Source organism: Myiozetetes cayanensis, unplaced genomic scaffold, assembly GCF_022539395.1.
Source record: "Myiozetetes cayanensis isolate MyiCay16 unplaced genomic scaffold, myiCay2020 scf3, whole genome shotgun sequence".
Taxonomy (NCBI): domain Eukaryota; kingdom Metazoa; phylum Chordata; class Aves; order Passeriformes; family Tyrannidae; genus Myiozetetes; species Myiozetetes cayanensis.
Window position 1 is genome coordinate 66,483,202 of NW_026087521.1, and position 18,488 is coordinate 66,501,689.

Below are 18,488 nucleotides of genomic sequence, written 5' to 3' on the forward strand. Positions count from 1 at the left end.
ATTATTTTTCCAGTTTATTATATCGAAGTATATTCTCAGTACAGAGATTATTTCCCTCTATCTCTTCACTCATGCTTAAATACAAACCCAGAGCCTGCTTGTAATAGGAATCTTTTGACTGACAGTACCTTCATCATTTGAGACTAGTGGTGTGCTAAAATGTACAACTGGCATTTCAGAAACTGTAAAGCTGACCTGACAAAGTGTGATTTATGGTATTTTACTTCTTTTTTCCCTTTTCCTCTTCTCTTAGCAAGTTGTAGATGTGTCATAATTCTGATGCTGTCATTCAGTTAGGTTAACATTTCTGCAACCTGTAGAGAACATACACTTTGAAATGCTTACCCAGTCAGTTGAACAGAACTTAAATTATATAGTTATAAAATTGTCTTGTTTAAATATTTTTTTTTTTCCTAAATAGAGTTCAGACTGCAGCAGTATTACAATGATCTTCTCTGAAATTTATGGCTGAAAGGTGACTTTCAAGGTGATGGGAATGGGTAGGACAGACTAGATGTTACTAATGGATTTGTGATTTCCATTCTACCTCTCAATAACCATTTATTTCTCTGAAACAAACTAAGAGTTGTGACTGCCTGCCTAACTACCAGCCTTTTTAAGGTAAGCTTACAGTTCTACCAACCTCTGGTGCAATGGATTCAAGCTCTTTCTTGACAGATAATATTGTGAGGAAAAGGAAGTTTTGCAAACCTTAAACTTACTGAATTAGAAAAGGCTGTTGAGATTCCTTTAAAAAAGTTAAAAACCAAGAAAAAATTCAATGAGTCATAATTTACAGGAACATCCACTTTTTTTTTCTGTGAGGACAACAAGATAGTTTTTTTTTATTTATCCCAAAGGAAGGCAAACTTTGCCAGATTTTTCGCTTGTGCTACACTTCAGTATTGCAGTCATATTTAAAGAATATACAACTTCATCCATCAGTAAAATTAGCATGCTTCTGAATAATTAATAGAATCTTTTCACATCAGGCTTAAACATTGAATTAAAGGAAATGAGGAGTCAATTGGAAAAAGGAATTTCTAAAAGGCGTCATATAAATAACCAAGTTGGACATGCTTATAAAGGAAAGCCATTTCCATTGTAGCAAGTAGTCTGCAGCTTACTGTTTTGAAAGAGAATGCTGCTTCAACTAGCAAAACTGATTTCTATAGCACAGCGGTGAGACTGGCTCAGCTTAAAACTGAAATATTCTCTTATTAAAGTACTAATGCTAAGTAGTGAATGAAAGATCTCTTCTGAGTAAAGTTTTATTTTCTATGTGAAGTAATGACCTGATCTTAATGAAGAGTTTTACCTGATCAGCTTTTGAGGTATTACACTAGGCATCACACTTTTTTACAACTCTTATGCTAGATAACATTTCTTAAGGGTGTGCTTTTATTTAATGCTGGTGTTCTAAATGTCATATTTTAAATTCATGGAGACTATCTTGTTCTTTTTTTCTTTTTTCCCCACAGCTCCTTTGGTTCTTGCTTTTGAATGCTGGTTGTATATAGGTGTTTGGTTTTTTTTTCTGTAGAGCTCCTGGAGAAAAAAAAAAAGGTTTATGATCTTAAGTAAAATATTTTTGTTTATTTTGCTTTGGATTTTTTTCAGGCACTTAAAATAACACTATATCAATAGTTACCTTGGGTATTTTGTTCTTGCAATTGCAGCAGTGTGGAGCATCAGAAATCTGGTTAGTCCTGGACCTTGAAAGGAAAGTTGCTATGGTAACTGGTCACTGTATATCCCATTTGGGACACGAGTTAGGTGTGCACACTTAATTTAACTTTCTAGTAGTCCTCTGCAAATGTGTTAAGTCTGTGAACTCCAATAAAACATCATCTCTGGTGTACTGAGAAAAAGTAATCCCTCCCTCTGTCCCTGCTTCTCTTTGCTGCACCCTGTTTGTGATTTCCTTCTTACTCAACTCTCTTGTGTTGAGTGAGCTACTGGACCTGCTGCTCCAGGGTTTCCCAGGTGCTGATGGGCAGTGATGGAGGTCTGGCCCAGGCTGTTGGTCTCTGGTGCTATGGCTCTGCCTCCGTCAGTGCAGTGGCTGTGGGAAGGGGACACTGCAGGAGCTGAGCGTGACGCGCGGGCACGCGGCATTGGTGCTGTCTGCACCACTGGCTTTCTGCTCCTGAAAATCACTTTCTCTTCCCCATGCTTTAAAGCAGCTGGCATCCTGTGCCCTGCCAAGGCATTGTTTCCTTCTGAAGCACCACGGAGGTGAGAGCTCACCTTCAAAGTTAGTGCCCCAGAGGTTGGACCTCGTCCAGAGGAGTTCAAGCATCTCTTTTTCATTGCCCTTTTCCTAAAAAGATAACAGGAGCAGAAGGGGCTGCACATAGACTTAAAGGAGAGAAGGAAATCTTGATGGGGATAAAATGTAAGGAACCATTGTGTAAATATTTTACATTATCTAGTAAGAATAATTCTTCTCTTTGATTTTTATGCTTTTTTTGCCAAACTCTAATCAAAAGAGATTTTTTAAGAAGCCATCATCTCGCACATGCAAGAATGTGATGGCTTTTTTCTTCTGTGTAAGATGTTCTCTCTTATTTTGGGTGATGTTTTACCACACATTCTGTGGTAGGGCAGTGGGCCAACCCTGTCAGTGCCCCCAAGCAGTCAGCAGAGCAGAGCACAGTCTGGATCACAGATGATGTTGGGTTTGGGTTTCTTTTCAATCTAGCTGAGTGGTTTAGCAGCATCTGTGAGCTGTTTGTAGACAGCAGTGGGTCTCACGTTCTGCAGTACATTTGGGTGAGAGAGGAGAGGCTGGGAGGGATGACAACCCCTGTTGTTGGTGTACTTCATGTGCACATTCAGTTGAGATGTGCCCGACTGGTTGATAATGCCAAAAATTCTTTATGAGTCTTTCTCACCATGGTCAGGTCGTGCTAGCTTTCTACTTTCAACTTTTGTAGGCTTTTTGTTGGGTATGTTGGATGTCTGTAACTATTTATTCAGTTCCAACTGTTAGTATCCTATTGCCTACTTCTCATCGTCAGTTGATTTGCAGCATTGAGTGATGGCTGTGGTGCCTTTGGGGTAAAAAATAAAGAACAGATGAGTCTTGAGCAAAACTGCCTTTGAGCTCTGATTGTGGTGGGGTTTCCTTGACTTTGTGGTAAGTAAGAGGCAATTTTCCTGATTCAGGGAGTGGAAAACTCCATAGCTTCCATTTGGCAGGATATTGTGGGGGTGGTGATTCTTCCCCCCCTCCAAGAAGCAGAGGAAAGAATCTGGTTCTCAGCTAATACTGCCAATTCTTCTTTGAAGAATATTCCTCTACAGATTTTTGGGGTTATTTTTCATTTGTTTTGTTGTGGGTTTGGTGGGGGGTTTTTTGTACCAGTTTTAGTAAACAAATTGAACTTGCTCAAGGCTAGAGATAAAAAGAAATTTAGGGTGGTGACCTGAGGTCTTATGCTGAGACGTGTTTTCAGACCATCTCTGTTACAAGCTTGGAAGCCATAGGTTGTTTTCTCTGTAAGTCTCCTTGAAGAGGAGGCAAATGTATTTAAAAAAATTAAGCTCACAGCTGACTTTCTGCCTTTCCTGGGGGTGGAGGAGAGGGAGTTGTTGTGCATGTCCACAAGTTCTTTTTTTTCTTCTCTTTTAGAAGTTTGATACTTAGGGAGTGGGGTGATATTTTACATAGTTATAATTAGAAATCTGTTGTTGATGCTTTGCATCTTAGTCCTGACTTGAATGCAAATAACCATTCAGTTTGGTAGAACAGGTATAGTTTATACCCTCAGGGCCCTGATTGAGAGTAAGTGTGTAAGGCCTTCCCTCATGCAAATTTAGTGGGAAACATTTGCCTAACTCCCTCCCTGTTAAGCTTTCTTGTTTAATCTGGAACATAATGGAGTGAAACGTGGGGTTTATAACAACTTGCAAAGGGGAAAAATAGGTGGTACAGACTATTTAGTATCAACCTTTTCTTCCCTGATGGGGGAAGCTGAGTGGAGAGCTCCTGCATCTGCTGCTGTGTCCCAGTGCTTGCCCTGGGAAGTGCTTAGCTGGGACTTGAGGCTTGGATGAGAAGTTTTCCATTAGGCTTTGACAGAGGAATACCATTTTCAGCACCTGTATTGCAAGGAAATTCACAGTGAAAACAGTACTGGAAACTGTCAAATCACAAAGGATTTTCAGATTTCTAAAAAAAACCCACAATATGCCAAGCTAAAGTTAGATTTTTAGGAACTCTCCAAGCAGTGATATATGGGGAAGTAATTCTTTTCTTGCCTGGATAGAGGACTGCCAGCTTTCACAGTGTCAAGAAGAATCCACATGTAACCTGAATAACACATAATCATGTCTCACTGGAACTTAGAAATATGATTTGCAGGACTGACAGGCTCTTTGTTGTATCAGCATTGAGTGGTTGCAGTGCAAACAAAAAGGCACTTCAAGTACATAGAAAAGAAATAGACTGAAAAATATGTCATGTTTTTAATTCTGTGAATTGTTATGTCTCTGAGTGAGTCTCATGCAAAACATTTTTATTTCCTTCAGGAAGATAGGGGATTAAACATACTATTCTTATTTTCCTGCGTTATTTTTACAGCTCAGTAGTTAGTATTTCTCTTTTTGTAATCCATCTGTGCCCATTGTGTTTGGTTTTGCCACTGCAGTAGTCCTAATTTCTGGCAGTTTCATGGAAATCTGTAGCATTCCTGGGACAAAGCTGTGCCATACTACTGCTACTCACTACCAGAGGAGGTATTTAAGTTCCCAGCTACGTGTTAACAACAGTGTGGTCAAAACTTTTTTCTTTGTCCCTTCTGCAGCGGTCCCACGATTGCCAATATTGGTAAAATTAATGAGTGGTTAAAAAAATTTACCAAGTGACCCTAGCTCCCATTTCTATAAATATAGCATCTTCCTGCCTAGTTTTCCCAGGAGAATTTGTTCTAATGTTATTTGCCCAACAGACTTAATCTCACTACTTTCGCAAGGGTAGATCAGGGAATCCCATCAAGTCACTGGCCCAGCATTGCTACAAAACAAATATTTACTGAGTTAATTTATGGATGCTGTAGATGATAAAACTTAGAGCTGTTACAGACAAGTCCTTAAGTGTTTTTACATTGTAGGTGGAATGTGTCATCTCTCAGTGGCACAGCTGCCTTAGTCTCAAGTAGAAGATGATGAACACAGACTGAATACTTAATCTTCATTCTGCTGCTGTACTTGGAGTCATCCTGCATCTACATTAATTTCCTATAAGGAAAGATTTAGAACTTCCAAATCCTGGCCTGAGCATCATTCTTCCGAAGTAACTTTAAAAAAATTGGCATGTAGCCTTGCCATGTCATGGTTTGTTGAGGTCCTGAGGCAATATTTAGTGTAACAGAATAAGCAGTGCTCCAGTTAACACAATCATCTCTTATGCAGGGAAATGCTTTTATGCCTTTCAAGACAAAGAACCTTTTCACTATATGTCCAGTTATTATTCTGTTAATTCTTTGTGGAGTATTACCACATCTTTGTTTTCCTTTGGGTGGGGAAAGAGTTTAGCATGTTCTCATTGAAAAGCCCAGTGTTTGAAGCCACAACACTTACATGAGGATTAACTTTTTTAAAGACTTGAAGGTCCCTGAGCCCATTAATAAAAGTTTGAATTTTCAACCTAATATATTAATTATGTTTGTCCAATTCCTAGAGGACTGGTAAATCAAATTGATTTTAATTACATTTAAGCCTGTGATAGGAGAGGGGGAAAAAAGGGAAATCATAATGTTGTAGAGTTTTGTACTTGAAAGGGTAATTAGACAAGCAGTCTTGCCTTTTCTGGTAAAATGTAAATACATTTTGAATTCACATTTCTGTAAATACATTTTAACTTATTTTTAGACTGGAGATGAACTTTCAATAATACACTGACTACTGTGCTTTTGTCTTCACGAAAGAGTATTTTTCAAGCCAGTAGGTTGAAAACTCACTTGATAAGGCCCATCTTGTCAAGCTAAGTCTGTAAGTTATTTTGATGAAATTTGCAATGCTAGTAGTAATATTATTATTAGAAACAAAGTTCCTATAGTGGATGTTTCCATACACTCAAAAGAGAAAAAGCTAAAATGGTAAAGATGGTAGCCACTTATATTATGTGGGTTTTGTATGTCTTCTCAAATTGATTTAAATCTTCCATTTAAATCCTGCACTAGGAATCCTTAGATGTGTGAGATTGTGCAGAATTATTCAATCTCCTGAAGATCTCTACATTTTAATAAAAGAGATGTCAGTTTTGCATCTTGAGGTCTATTTGTTGTTTCTGAGGAAAATTTTTCTTTTGATTTAAATCCAGTAGAATATTTTTTAAAATACTTGTCTTCATTGGGCTAATATTCCTCTCTTTCAAAGCAATAAAATATCTGAATTTCTTATTCTGAAGAGTGTATTTAATTATTTAGTGTTCTTTTATCTCTTTTTTTTTTCTTTCATTATATTAGATTTCAAAGTTCTAGAGCTGTGAAAGTATTAGTTTTGGTCTGTCTTCTAGGAACATGCTTATTATGGCCTTTCTTCATCCATCTTGTTCTAAAACAATTCCTAGAAGCTTGCAGGAAGTTTAGCACAGGATGCATTTGGTGTAATCCACTGGCATAACTTATATGTTTTATAGGTTTGTGTTCTAGGTGGGCAACCTGAAGTAACCAGTTTATTTTTGGGGGGATGTTTGATGTGGCCTGACATTGACAACAGTGTTTTGAGCCTCCTGGGAAGTGAAAGTGTTTCCTCCGGAGTAAGATCTTGATACATCAAAAGGTTTCTCTCTCTTCTTTCTCCTGTGTACATCCTCTCTTTATTTTAACGCTCTTTATTTCATCCTGGCAAACAGGGAATCTGTGGATTTATTATTAAACTCCAGTAAGGATGCACAAATTGTTTTGAAGTTAAAGACAAATGACACTACTTGGGCCATGTAAATAATGCAGTAGGTTACCTGACATGCTGGAGAGACTTCTAGAGTTTCTCACCTCATCACATCTCCCACAAACAGTTGGTAAAGTTCAGCTTCCAGTTAGGCTGGTAACTGTTACTTTATTTATTAGGCTTAAAAAGGAGCGTCTCTCCTTTCTGATTTTTGTAATGTTTCAAAGAAATGAAACTTCCCAGGAGAGTTGCCAAAATTCTCCTCTTTGCTGTAAATGTGTTTTGCTGTAGGAGAAGTTGAGAGGTTTGCTGAGTACCCAGCCACTCTCCTTGCTTTTGGTAAGATGCTGAGCAAGTCACTGAGACCAGTTCTGTGAGTAAGTTAGAGAATCATAGAATAGTTTGGGTTGGGAGGGACATTTAAAGGCGATCTAGTCCAACCCTCCTGCAACGAGCAGGGGCATCTTCAGCTATATCAGATTGTTCAGCACCCCATCCAATCCAGCCTTGAATGAATGTTTCCAGGGATGGGCGTGCACCACCTCTCTGGGCAACCTGTGCCAGTGCCTCACCACCCTCATTGTAAAAACTTCTTTCTTGTATCTCATCTCAGTGGATCTTCTTTTAGGTTAAAACTGTAATCCCTTTTCCTATTGCAGTAGGCCCTGCTAAAAGGTTTGTCCCCAGTTTGTTATGCTGTGGTTTATTAGATGAGCTAATAAATTTCAATGACAAAAATGTTAACTTTTAGTGAAAATGACAACATACACAAATATTGTGTGTGTTTGCAGACCTCTGTACTTAATAAGAGTTTAAGACTGGGCACTTGCTGGCTTGGTTACAGATTCACACACCACACTTCAGCTGAGCTGTGTTCTTGCTTCTGGTGCCAGAAAAATTTGGTGTCCTTACTGCCCAACAGGCAGCTTCTGTTCAGGTTACATTTGTTGTCCTGTCCATGACAGCAGAATTGTCCTACCCAGTGGGATATTGACAGATTTCTGTTCTGTGAGAGGAGAGAGATGGTGAGGAATAAAAAGATGAGAGCTGTTTAGGAGCTTTGTGTGTTTGCAATAAGCCTGCTCTGAACACAACAAAAGCTTTCTCCTTCTTTTCTAAGCCTGGTAATGCACATATATAAGATGTATTTTGTGGTACCTGTGTTGGCAGCCTTTCCATTACAAACTGATATCTTACATTTTGTGTTTTGGCCCTGAGTTTCTTGCTCCGTGCAAAGATAACCTCTTTCAGCCTACAGTGAACACTGTTTTATTCACATTTTCTTGAATTTGTTTACCAGTTTAGGGTTTAATCTTTTGATTTATCACTGTGAATGTAATATTTTAGTTTGCCAGTTTTATTTATAATTGCAAGTTTGAAAGTATCTTTGAATACATGAAATAAGAAGGTATGAACATTATTTTAAATGGTTAGAGCAGATTTCTGATTTTATTTATCTATTTTCCCCAGAAAAATTCTGGTGGTAAGATTAAAATGATGAAACATTGGATTAGGAGTTGTTTGTTCAGAGGGGTTTTGTGTTTGAGTGTGTTCAGCATCAGTAATGATAATACATGACTCTATGCAGTGAACAAAACCAAACACAATTAAAATACTTTATTGATATTGGCAAGACAAAATTTTAGGCATTTTTGGGAAACTTAATGACTTTCACCTTTTTTTGCTTATGGATGTGATACAAAAAAGTCCCTTTTGGTTATGTGGATTTTTAATGTCCGCATTCTGTTTGTTGTATAGCAATGTTGAATTAAGTTACTGTGCTTTGAACACAATTGCCGGGCAAAAAATAGTGTGGGAATGCAAGGGATATGCAGATTGGTTAATACAGAGGCAGGGAAAGGTATCCATGTAACTATGGTGGTTTGAACTGTTGGGTTTTTTTTCAGTTTACAGGGAGGTTGATTGTTTTGCATGTTTGTTTTCATATATCATCAATTAGCTCAGGATTAGGCTTTTTTTAGTTTGTGGTGTAAATCCTGCCCTTGGCCTACAATGAATGCTCGTTGGACTTCTGTACTTCTAGGTACCATGTTGCAGAATGAAGTCCATGTTAGTGTGTCAGATAAAAGCACAGATGAGATGATATAAGAAAGTAAAAAAGAGTCTGGGATCAGATCAAGGACAAACACTCTTGCTCCAAAATTATAAAATGGAGGAAGAGAGATACTTAAAAAAGTTGGAGGGTATTTAAGCATCAGGATTTCCTTTTCGTACACCCTTCCTTTGTAGAAGGGCATTACTGCAAGCATTACTTTTTAATAGGCTTCAATAAAAGAAACATTAGCAAGAAAACCTTTATAGGGATAAGTGGTGGTTTTTGTCCTTCTTCTGTTTTTTTTTTTAAGAAGTGGAACGTTTTAGAAAGCTGTTTCCTAGTTTGGGCTTGGGAGGAGCTGGGTAGAAATTGATTAAAGGAATACTATTTTATAGTCGTCCTTTGTAGGGCTCCTTATGAGTACTTGGCCATCGTTGATACCTGTCGTCATCTGCAGGGGACTGTGTCCAGCAGCACAGGAACTGTAATATTTGTTATGTAGGATCTGAGGAGAGCATTAGCCCAAGGTTTCCGGAAATCCTTCCCTTTCAGAGTATTATGAGATCTGTCCTGGCCAGAGTCCTGCTCCAGACTCATGGATTGCTCGTGGTGATGTGTAGCAGTACAATGGGAACTAACAATAAAAGTAGTAAAGTGGTAGTGATAAGTACTATAAAAATGTGTTTTATTGTTTGAATCTGGTTTTTAGGGGGGCTTTTTGTTTGTTTGTTTGTGGGGTTTTTGTTTGTTTTTGTTTGAGTGGTTGGTTTGTTGTTGTTTGTTTGTTTGTTTTATAATAGGAATTAGTAGTTATGCTCTAGTGGAAGAATCACAGATTCTTTGGAAGGAACAGGGTTGCCCTAAGAAAATTACATCCTTGTTCTTGTTGCAGACTATTAGGTTCCTGATTCTTCTTTTGACAAAATAACATTGCTTTTTCTGTTAGACCCAACAGTTGCCCTGAAAAGAGATTTACTTTCTTGCTCTCATATTTTTTTCCCTTTCTTTTATTTTTTTGTCCCAGATACATTACTAGACTAATAAAAGCTATTACAATCCTTGCTTTTCATAGTTGCATTGATTTTTAGGAAGATTTAACTTAGAATGTGATACAATGAAGCACATTAAATTATAATAAACCATTAATTCATGAAGTAGTGGTCATTAGCTGCTGAGTTGTGTAACAGGTTGCTTTGAGTTAGAGTAGAAGCTTTGTGACCTTGATGGGCTATATCAGAAGAGACTGGAAGACATCATTTACAGTGCAGTGCTTTGATCCCAGGGGACTAGATGAGCTCTAACATCAGGAACTCTAATTTGGGATAAGTGTAAAGGCATGGGTAAGAAATGGTGTTTAAGAAAATGGGCCAATTTGTGATTCCAAGGGAGAGGGTGGCTGGCATATACTGATGAAATGTATCTGGTTTTGTAATTGGATATAAACAATGTGACTTGACGTGCATGAGCATGGAAAAAAATTATGAGCTTGATAGAGCATGGCATAGACATGGCCTCTGAAACACCTAAAACTTCTGTGTTCTCTTGAGATAAAAATTTAATGCATCTAAGTTTTGATCTAGCTAGAAAGCAACTTCTGATTATATCATGATGGGGAAACTCCCCCTGCTTCCTAGCTACAGAAAGAAAACTATTGGCACTAAAACTGATTTATTACCACAGGCCGTGCTCAAAATAACTTTTATTAGAATAGTGGCTATAATGTGGTGAAATTCTGTAGGTGTATTGATGTGGAAACCTCTGTGCTTTCTTTTGAGGAAGTGATTTCAGAGGGCTGCCTGAATTTGTGCTTTCCCTAATAAACAGAAAAGACTCAAGATCGTTGTGATGACGCACAGTTTTGCAATAGTGTTAGGAAGGGCAAGATGCCTACCCTGTGTACTACTACTGTGCACTTATTAGTGCACAGTATCATATTATAAAATTTATACCAATCTGAACCAAAATTTTCAATCATTCACCCTTTGGCCACGAGTTTTCTTCTTAACTCTCTAATTACTGTCCTTCATGGTGCTGCCCCATCCTTCTGCTTGTGAATGGGTTCCCTTTTTTCTGGCTTCCTTTTACATCTTTAGAAGTATCACACGATAAATGAGCTATAATAAATTTACACAAGGCAAGATTAGCAAATTTCCTAAATAGGCTTCTTTATTTGTTAAATTTAAATGTAGGTGCTAGGAATTTTGTGTAGTTCGTTTTGCCTTTCTGAAAAAGTAAGAGAACCTGACTTTTCAGGCTACAGCAGAACAGAAATGCCTGGATTATTTCAGCTCTCATTTTACAAGAGGGCCAGCAATGAAAGGACTTGATAGTAGGCAGCTGGGAACATTAATTTTCTTTGCTACTGAGCACAGTGGACATTTTGGTAATCTCTGTGATGAGATATGCTAAGGATGGATGTTGTTTCCCTGTTTCTGTGGAATGTCATGTGGTTTGTTTGTTTTTTTTTTTCCTTTACTGAAAAGAAAAATCAAACAAAAAAGGTCAGCTAGAAGAACTAGCCCAGTTACTTTTCACAGCCCAGTTTCTACTGCTCTGAGCACTTGTGGCAAACAATGTCCCCTTCTAAACCAGTAGTAGGATGGTGCAGAAGGAATGCAAAGGGTGAACAGGGATATGATGGGTGGTTTTGTCACAAGGTTGTATCTGGAAATTGATATTTAGAATGTTCAAGTCATCAAATGCTTAGTCTGGGAATCAAGGGCTCAGCATCTCTGTTCTGAGCACCCTTTGGAGCCACTACTAAGAAACCTTCCCTTTATTAAGCCCCCCTACTCCTTTACAAAATCCAGATTATTTTCCTTACTGCTTTTTCTGATACCACATGTGATGCTTCCCACACGTCTTTTAAACTACATCAGTCAAAGGTCTGAGAGTCGATGTAGTTTTCAAGAGCATTCACAATCTTACGATGTCCCTTTGTGGGAGTAGGCGGTGAATTTATGCTGGAGCCACAAACATCCATGTGTCTACTCCCCACTGTGATACTCTCTATGCTCATCCTTTTAAAGTCTGTAATGGTATTTGAAGACAGTAATCTAATCTTCCTGAATAATATGCTGCTCTCAGTTTTGTTTCCTTACTGCATGCAGATATCTAAAGAGACAGATTTGTCTTTTGTAGTGCTAACAAGAAATCCCAGGTCTGTTGAAATGTAAGACCAACTATATATTGACTTTAGAAAGGCAGAAACAACCTCTGTAACTTTATATTAATAATCTCTCTGTACTTCAATTCAAAAAAAAGGAATAGTTGTAGGAATTCTCCCAATATATGCCTCTGGTAGGGAGAATAAAGGTTTATATATCAATATATTTGAAAGTGTAACTTTAATGTGCTCAAGTTAAGAAGTGGATCCAAGTTGAATATATGAAAAAACTATAAAACCTGAGACTAACATAATTTGTTCCCTATTTCAAAATAAAAATCGTATTGATTCGTTTTGTTGTCGATGCTGTAAGAAACTCAAGCTGGGAAAAGAGTAGAAGTAAACAAGGAACCAGTGACAAGTAAATAGCCATGAAAATCTAACAGCTGTTATTAAACCAAGTCAGGCAATAATATACAGAACCAAAGAAGGTATAAACATCCCAAATGAAGTGATATAATAATAATAATAATAACAATAACAACAACAACTATATTAATTTTAAGCTCCCCTGGCAATGAAGATGGACAGCTTTTACACATCTGACTCAGATTTACAAAACTTGCGTCAGTATACATTACATGAAACACATTTTGCAGTTGTATTGTCTGCCCATCAGGTTTGTCTTTTTTTTTTCATATCCTTCCCAGTTTTGGGTGGTATTTTATTGGTCTGTTTAAGATAACTGTTCTACAGTGAGATTGTAGTGCTGTATTTTATAATTATATTGTTGAATGTAATCTTTTAAGTGTCTTACTATGAGTTGTGTGGCAGCTTCCATTTCTATTTGAATTCTGCATATTAACTTGTCAGACTGTGAGTAGAGAGGGGTATTTGTGTGGTAAATGTAACAGATATGCCTGTGGTACATTGGGAAAAACTCTACTTCTAGAGGTTCTGGAAGTAGTTTTACAAAATGAGGATTTTTGTTACTGAAGAAATTTTCACAAATGTTCATGTAAACAGAACCATTGCCGAGTTAGATATTGATGTGTTTTTTGAGGGGCTCAGTGTCCTCCTGTAGGGTAGAGGGTGTATATTATGTTGTTTTAATTTTAAATTTATTACTATGTATAAACAGGGGTTACAAAATCATCACACTAAAGGATATCTTGTTTCTTTTGACTGTATCAGTAATGCTGTTCTCTTTGCCTTGCAAAAAAACTTTTCCCTGTGAACATCATCTTCTGAAACACCAAAGGAAGTAAAACTTGAAACAGAGAAACAAAATATTATGTTAAATAAACTGGAATGTGATGGTTTCAAGTTCTTTTTGCTGTGCTGCATTGCCGTCTTAACACACGGCTTCTCTTTTCTCCACATCCTCAAACCCTGCTGGTGCACATCAAGAGACTAGCGTTAAAAAAACAAAAAGGAGGCAGCAAAAAAAGAGTTAGTTACAGCTGCTCAGAATGCTATGAAAAGAGTGGTTTTAGAAAAATGGTCAAAAAACCTACTTCCAGACTATTATCACTAATTTCCCAGAGCAGCCGTAGTTCTAGATCTGTCCAGGTGACCAGTTCCACTCACTTTGAAGGAGTGTGACTGTACTTTTTCAAGACAAGACTATGCCAAATTATTGGACTTTTTTTTCCTCCATACTAAATAAGTTTGGCTAGGACACATTTACTTGGATTAAATACAAGCAAAAAGAAAGCTCACATTGGTTCAGGAAGTTTGTTTTGTGGTTCTTTGGAAAAGAACATTCTGTCCCCTCTTTGCAAAACTAATACAAACAGTCTCTTGGCACAGACACTGTTCTTTGTGGATACCTTACTTTAAATTATCTCTCACTTATTTTGCAAGATTAAGTATCACAGTTCCTATTTCCTGGATAAATTCTGCCTTGTACAATTGTGCTTTCACTTTGTCACATCTGCAGTTAAATCTTCTAAACATTATTGGAGATCTGTTTATGAAAAATACTGAGTAATAGAAATGGTGATTATAAATTGTAGGATAGTAAGTGTTGTTTATAAAATAGCACCTCTTTCAGAGTGATTATATCTCACTGTAGAAATGATCTTGTAAATATGAGCTGTATGACTGTTGGTGTTGAGGAAAATGAGCTGTAGAGGCACCAAGCAGCAGTAAAACATTCAGAACTGGGAGAGATTTTAATTTATTTTGTAGTTGAGGAATTGTGTGTGACTTTTGTAGAGAAATGTTCTTTTCCCTTTTACTTCTTTAAAGTGTGTTATTAAGATACTCTGTTACTGAGGGAGTGCTGAGGACAATGCATTTTGTGTGCTTATGTAGCTATTTCTCACATATGAGAAGCTGACATGAACTCCTGGAACTGTGAATGAGGGCAGGGAAGGAAACGCACTGTGCAAACTTAATCAAACAGGGAGCAATCTTTAGTGGCCTCTTTTGATAATATATTTGGTGGAACCAGCTAGGGGAGGATCTTAAAGGATGTTAATAGGTTATTGGGCTGATTCTTCAAGTGACTGTAACTTCTCCTGTCTTGGGCTGTTACCAGAAGGGAAATGAAAGACATTTTGTACCTTGTAGGAGACAGTCCTACTTGTAGCAAGTAATATTTGCAGAGAGTGATAAAAATAAAACAAATCTCTCCTGCAACAGCTTTGAAGTGAGCTGAAGGTTTACACACACACATCTGGATGTAAACTTTAAAAGAGCTATATATTGTTTATTATAAAAACAAAACACAATGAAAATCCCCACCTTTTTGAACTTTCAATTTCCATACATTTAAATCCAAAGACTAAAGTATTTTAAATGTCATGTCTGTCTTATCTTTCCAGCAAAGCCTTTTCCTATGATTAAAAGGGCATCAATTTTTCTAATTGTTGCCAAATCCAATCCAAGCTGCCCACACAGTTGTTTCACCCTTCTCTCCCCCTCCCATCATTGTCTGATATTTTGTTTGGAAAGTCATTATTCATTAACTGTGTTCATGTCCAGGGCTGCAAATAGTAGAATCATATTAGCAAGGAGGAGCTCGGAAACTGACCACTGAAATCCTCTTCTGTTTTACATTGGCTTTCAGATGAGAATCCCAAAACCTGTCACAAATTTCAGAGAATAAGGAGCTTGGAAACAATGAAGGTGCTAATGTTGGGTATTTTCTTAGCAGACTTGCAGAATCACACAGAATTACTAGTTTGGGTTGGAAGGGACCTCTGGAGATTATCTAGTTCAACCCATCTGCCAAGACAGGGTCACCTAGAGCAGCTGACACGTCCAGGCAGGTTTTAAATGTCTCCAGAGACAGAGACTCCACACCCTGCACACACAGGGAAAAACCTGTTCCAGTGCTCTGCCACCCTCAGTGTAAAGAAGTTCTTCCTCATGCTGAGGTGGAACTTCTTGTATTTTAGTTTATGACCATTACTCCTCATCCTGTCAATAGGCACCACTGAAAAGAATCCTGCACCACCCTCTTGGCACACACTTGAGATATTTATATATATTGGTGAGGTCCCCTCAGTCTTCTCTAGACTAAACAGACCCAGCTCCCACAGTATCTCCTCATAAGAGAGATGTGCTCCAGACCGCTCATCATCTTGGTGGCCTCTGCTGGACCCTCTCTGGTAGCTCCTTGTCTTCCTTGAACTTTGGGGAATTGAACACAATATTCCAGATGTGGCCTCACCAGGGTGGAATAGAGGGGCAGGATCACCACCCTCAACCTGCTGGCCACACTCTTCCTGAGGCACCCCAGGATCCCACAAGGCCACACAGCCAGCTCATGGTCAACTTGTCACCCACCGTGACTCCCAGGTCCTTGTCAGCAGAGCTGCTGTCTAGCAGTTCAGTCCCCAACCTGTGCTGGTACTTGGGTTTTTCCTGCCCAGGTGCAGTACCCTATACTTGCCTTTGTCCATACATATACGTAGATATAGTTACGTATAGGTTTGCATGCAGCTAAACATATTCCCCTGTCTCAGAGCTTTATTATTGACCATGATCTGTTTAGAGGTAACTTCTGAACATGCTCCTTTTTCCTCTTTGGCATATACCCCCTAGCCCTTTTGAGACATGCACACAGGAAGGTCTCACTGTGATTGTTCTCAAAGGCTCCTTGTTCTGTTGCTTTTTCAGCCTTAGACCTTGGTTACTCTGAAATCAATGTCAACACTCTTGCACTGACCCAGGGTATAAGCACTGGATGTGCTACTAACCATACCTGGCTCCGAGTGCTCCTCAGCACTTGCTGTGTATTTCATTAAGAAGACTGGCACCTTTATCCATGTTTTGCAAGGGAGAAAGTGGGCATGGAGGCATAGAGGGCCTTACCTGAGGTCAGTGAGCTGGGAAAGGCTGAGACTCATGGCTGGGAAATGAGTATGGGTGGAAGGCAGCCTGTGCTGCCTTAAGGTGTTATGCCTGCATCTTACCTTTCTTCAGTGAAGGTTTCCTGGTCAGAAAACCAAGAAATGTCTATCTCCCTTTCAAATATTAAAATGTTGCGGCTTTGACAGAAATAGGTGATTAACAGAAACCGCTACTATAATCTGGTCATATTAGTAAGCAAACTAATAAGGTTTAGTACATAAACTAACTCAATATATTACTGTTTTCCTATATAAATATGCAACTACTGGATCAATTCAGATTGACTGGATTGACCTGTTGTCACTTGCTCTGTTACTGAATTGACTTTTTTAGTGCTTCTTCCCAGTTCTGTTGCTATATCAAATCGACCTGTACTTTTAAATTATTTTTAATTTGATTTATTGTAAAATGGAAAACATCACTGCAGGGTTGACCCTGCAGGGGAAAGGGAGAGGAACCTCTCATAGAAGTCACAGAATTGGGATAATGTCAAAGTCAAAATGGTGTCCTAAAGAGAGCAACTCATAAGAAAATTCCACTGTAAACTGGGCAGGTTTGGTAAAATTTGAAGGACTGGCTAGTGCCTGGAGTGGTGCAGCTATGAAACTGGAAGTGACTTGTATTACAGATAGGCTAGAACAAATGGCTAGATATGACTAAAGAAATGAAATAGAAAAGGACTAATTCTTGAATGTCAGATTCAAAATTGTTTTAGGGTGGAAGGTGTTGAGTTATCCTGAGTATGAGGTTCCTGCTAGCTGTACAGAGGAGTTCTTTTTGTTATTACTGGTATTTAGAAAGTTCACATGTTGACAGCAGTGAATGACATCTAACCAGAACTATACTTCTCCCTATCATGCAGTAAGGGAAATCACATTTTAAGAAGTCAGGGATTAGCAAGTCTTAACTCATTATATAATGTGCATTGGAATTGCAAAGCTAAACCTGTTTCTTTTCTCTTTTTTCAGTGATTTGACCTGTTGGGCAGCTGTTTTCTGAGTGACACTGGAGACATGCCAGCCACCTGAGGTGAATCAAGCAGTGGCAGGGACAGGGCCTACCCGGGTTGAAGTTTTAATCCCAGGCACGTGGCATTTGCTCGAGTCATCACTGGTGAGTTGTATGTAAGCACAGCTTCTTGCTTTCTGGATCTTTAACAACTGACACCTTGTTGCAAACTGTAAGTTTCTGGATGCAAAGACCCACCTGCCTTGCTTGTCTTTCCCAGAGAGTGACTGACGAGCTTAGAGAAAATGACTGATCCAGGTTACCATCTAATCTTAGGAAATCCTTCCTATTTCTTTGTACGTTTACAGATTATTTTCTTGTTTCTCTCCACTCAGTGAGTAACATCCTGGTGAGGCCAAGCATCAAATCTGTAGCATTTGTGTGTTATACTAGATGGTATCACTGTGCCTTTTTAATCAGAGGAGATTTTATACCCTCTTCCTTAGGGCTTTGTAGCCTGGTAATGCAAGCTGTGGGGTTCTGATAACAGAAGTAGTGACTGGCTGCTGTCAGCATGAGGGTGATTAAAAATGCGTGCGTGTGTGCTGGTTCAGTTCCTTTCCAGCTGAACAGAAAATGAAACTACCCAAAGCCTTTTATGTAAGTGCATGGATTTTGGTGTTCGGGCTTTTTTTTTTTTTCCTATCTAAATCTCTGCCTGGCTATGCACAGTCAAACTTCATCCCCAGCTTCCTTATCAAGATACTTTGTAAAGAAAAGAGTGTGCTTATTTTGACCTCTGAGGTGTGATCCTGTTTTCACTTCAATACTAGACATACCCTCTCTGCTAAAGATAATAGCTAGCAATTTTTTTTTTTTGAGGGGAAGGTGGTTTCTAGTCAGTTTCTCCCATGTGTGATTTTTTTTGATAAAACAATGTCAATCTGCTTCTTCCAGAAGCTGAAGTGCTGTGATTCTTTGGCAGAATGAGTGGAGTGCTGCCTCACACCTTGTAACACCCTGCTTTATTTAAGACTGTCGTACTGGGCTGACTACTGTCTTCCTGGAAGTGTGGCACCAAGGAATTATTGATGAGATGCAGCCTGGTCTGCAAAG

At 38.5% G+C, this 18,488-nt stretch overlaps 1 protein-coding gene across 13 annotated transcripts in view; it reads left to right on the forward strand.

Moving 5' to 3' along the window:
- Positions 1 to 18,488, forward strand: part of EPS8 (epidermal growth factor receptor pathway substrate 8) — a 135,723-nt gene that overhangs the window by 15,742 nt on the left and 101,493 nt on the right. For 11 of the 13 annotated variants that reach the window (XM_050323356.1, XM_050323353.1, XM_050323355.1 and 8 more), the window contains one exon: positions 17,393 to 17,537. The gene's annotated coding sequence lies outside the window, so the exon portion shown is untranslated. Of the gene's footprint in view, positions 1 to 17,392; positions 17,549 to 18,488 lie in introns of all 13 variants that reach the window. The other 2 variants (XM_050323360.1, XM_050323365.1) reach the window with 1 other exon arrangement.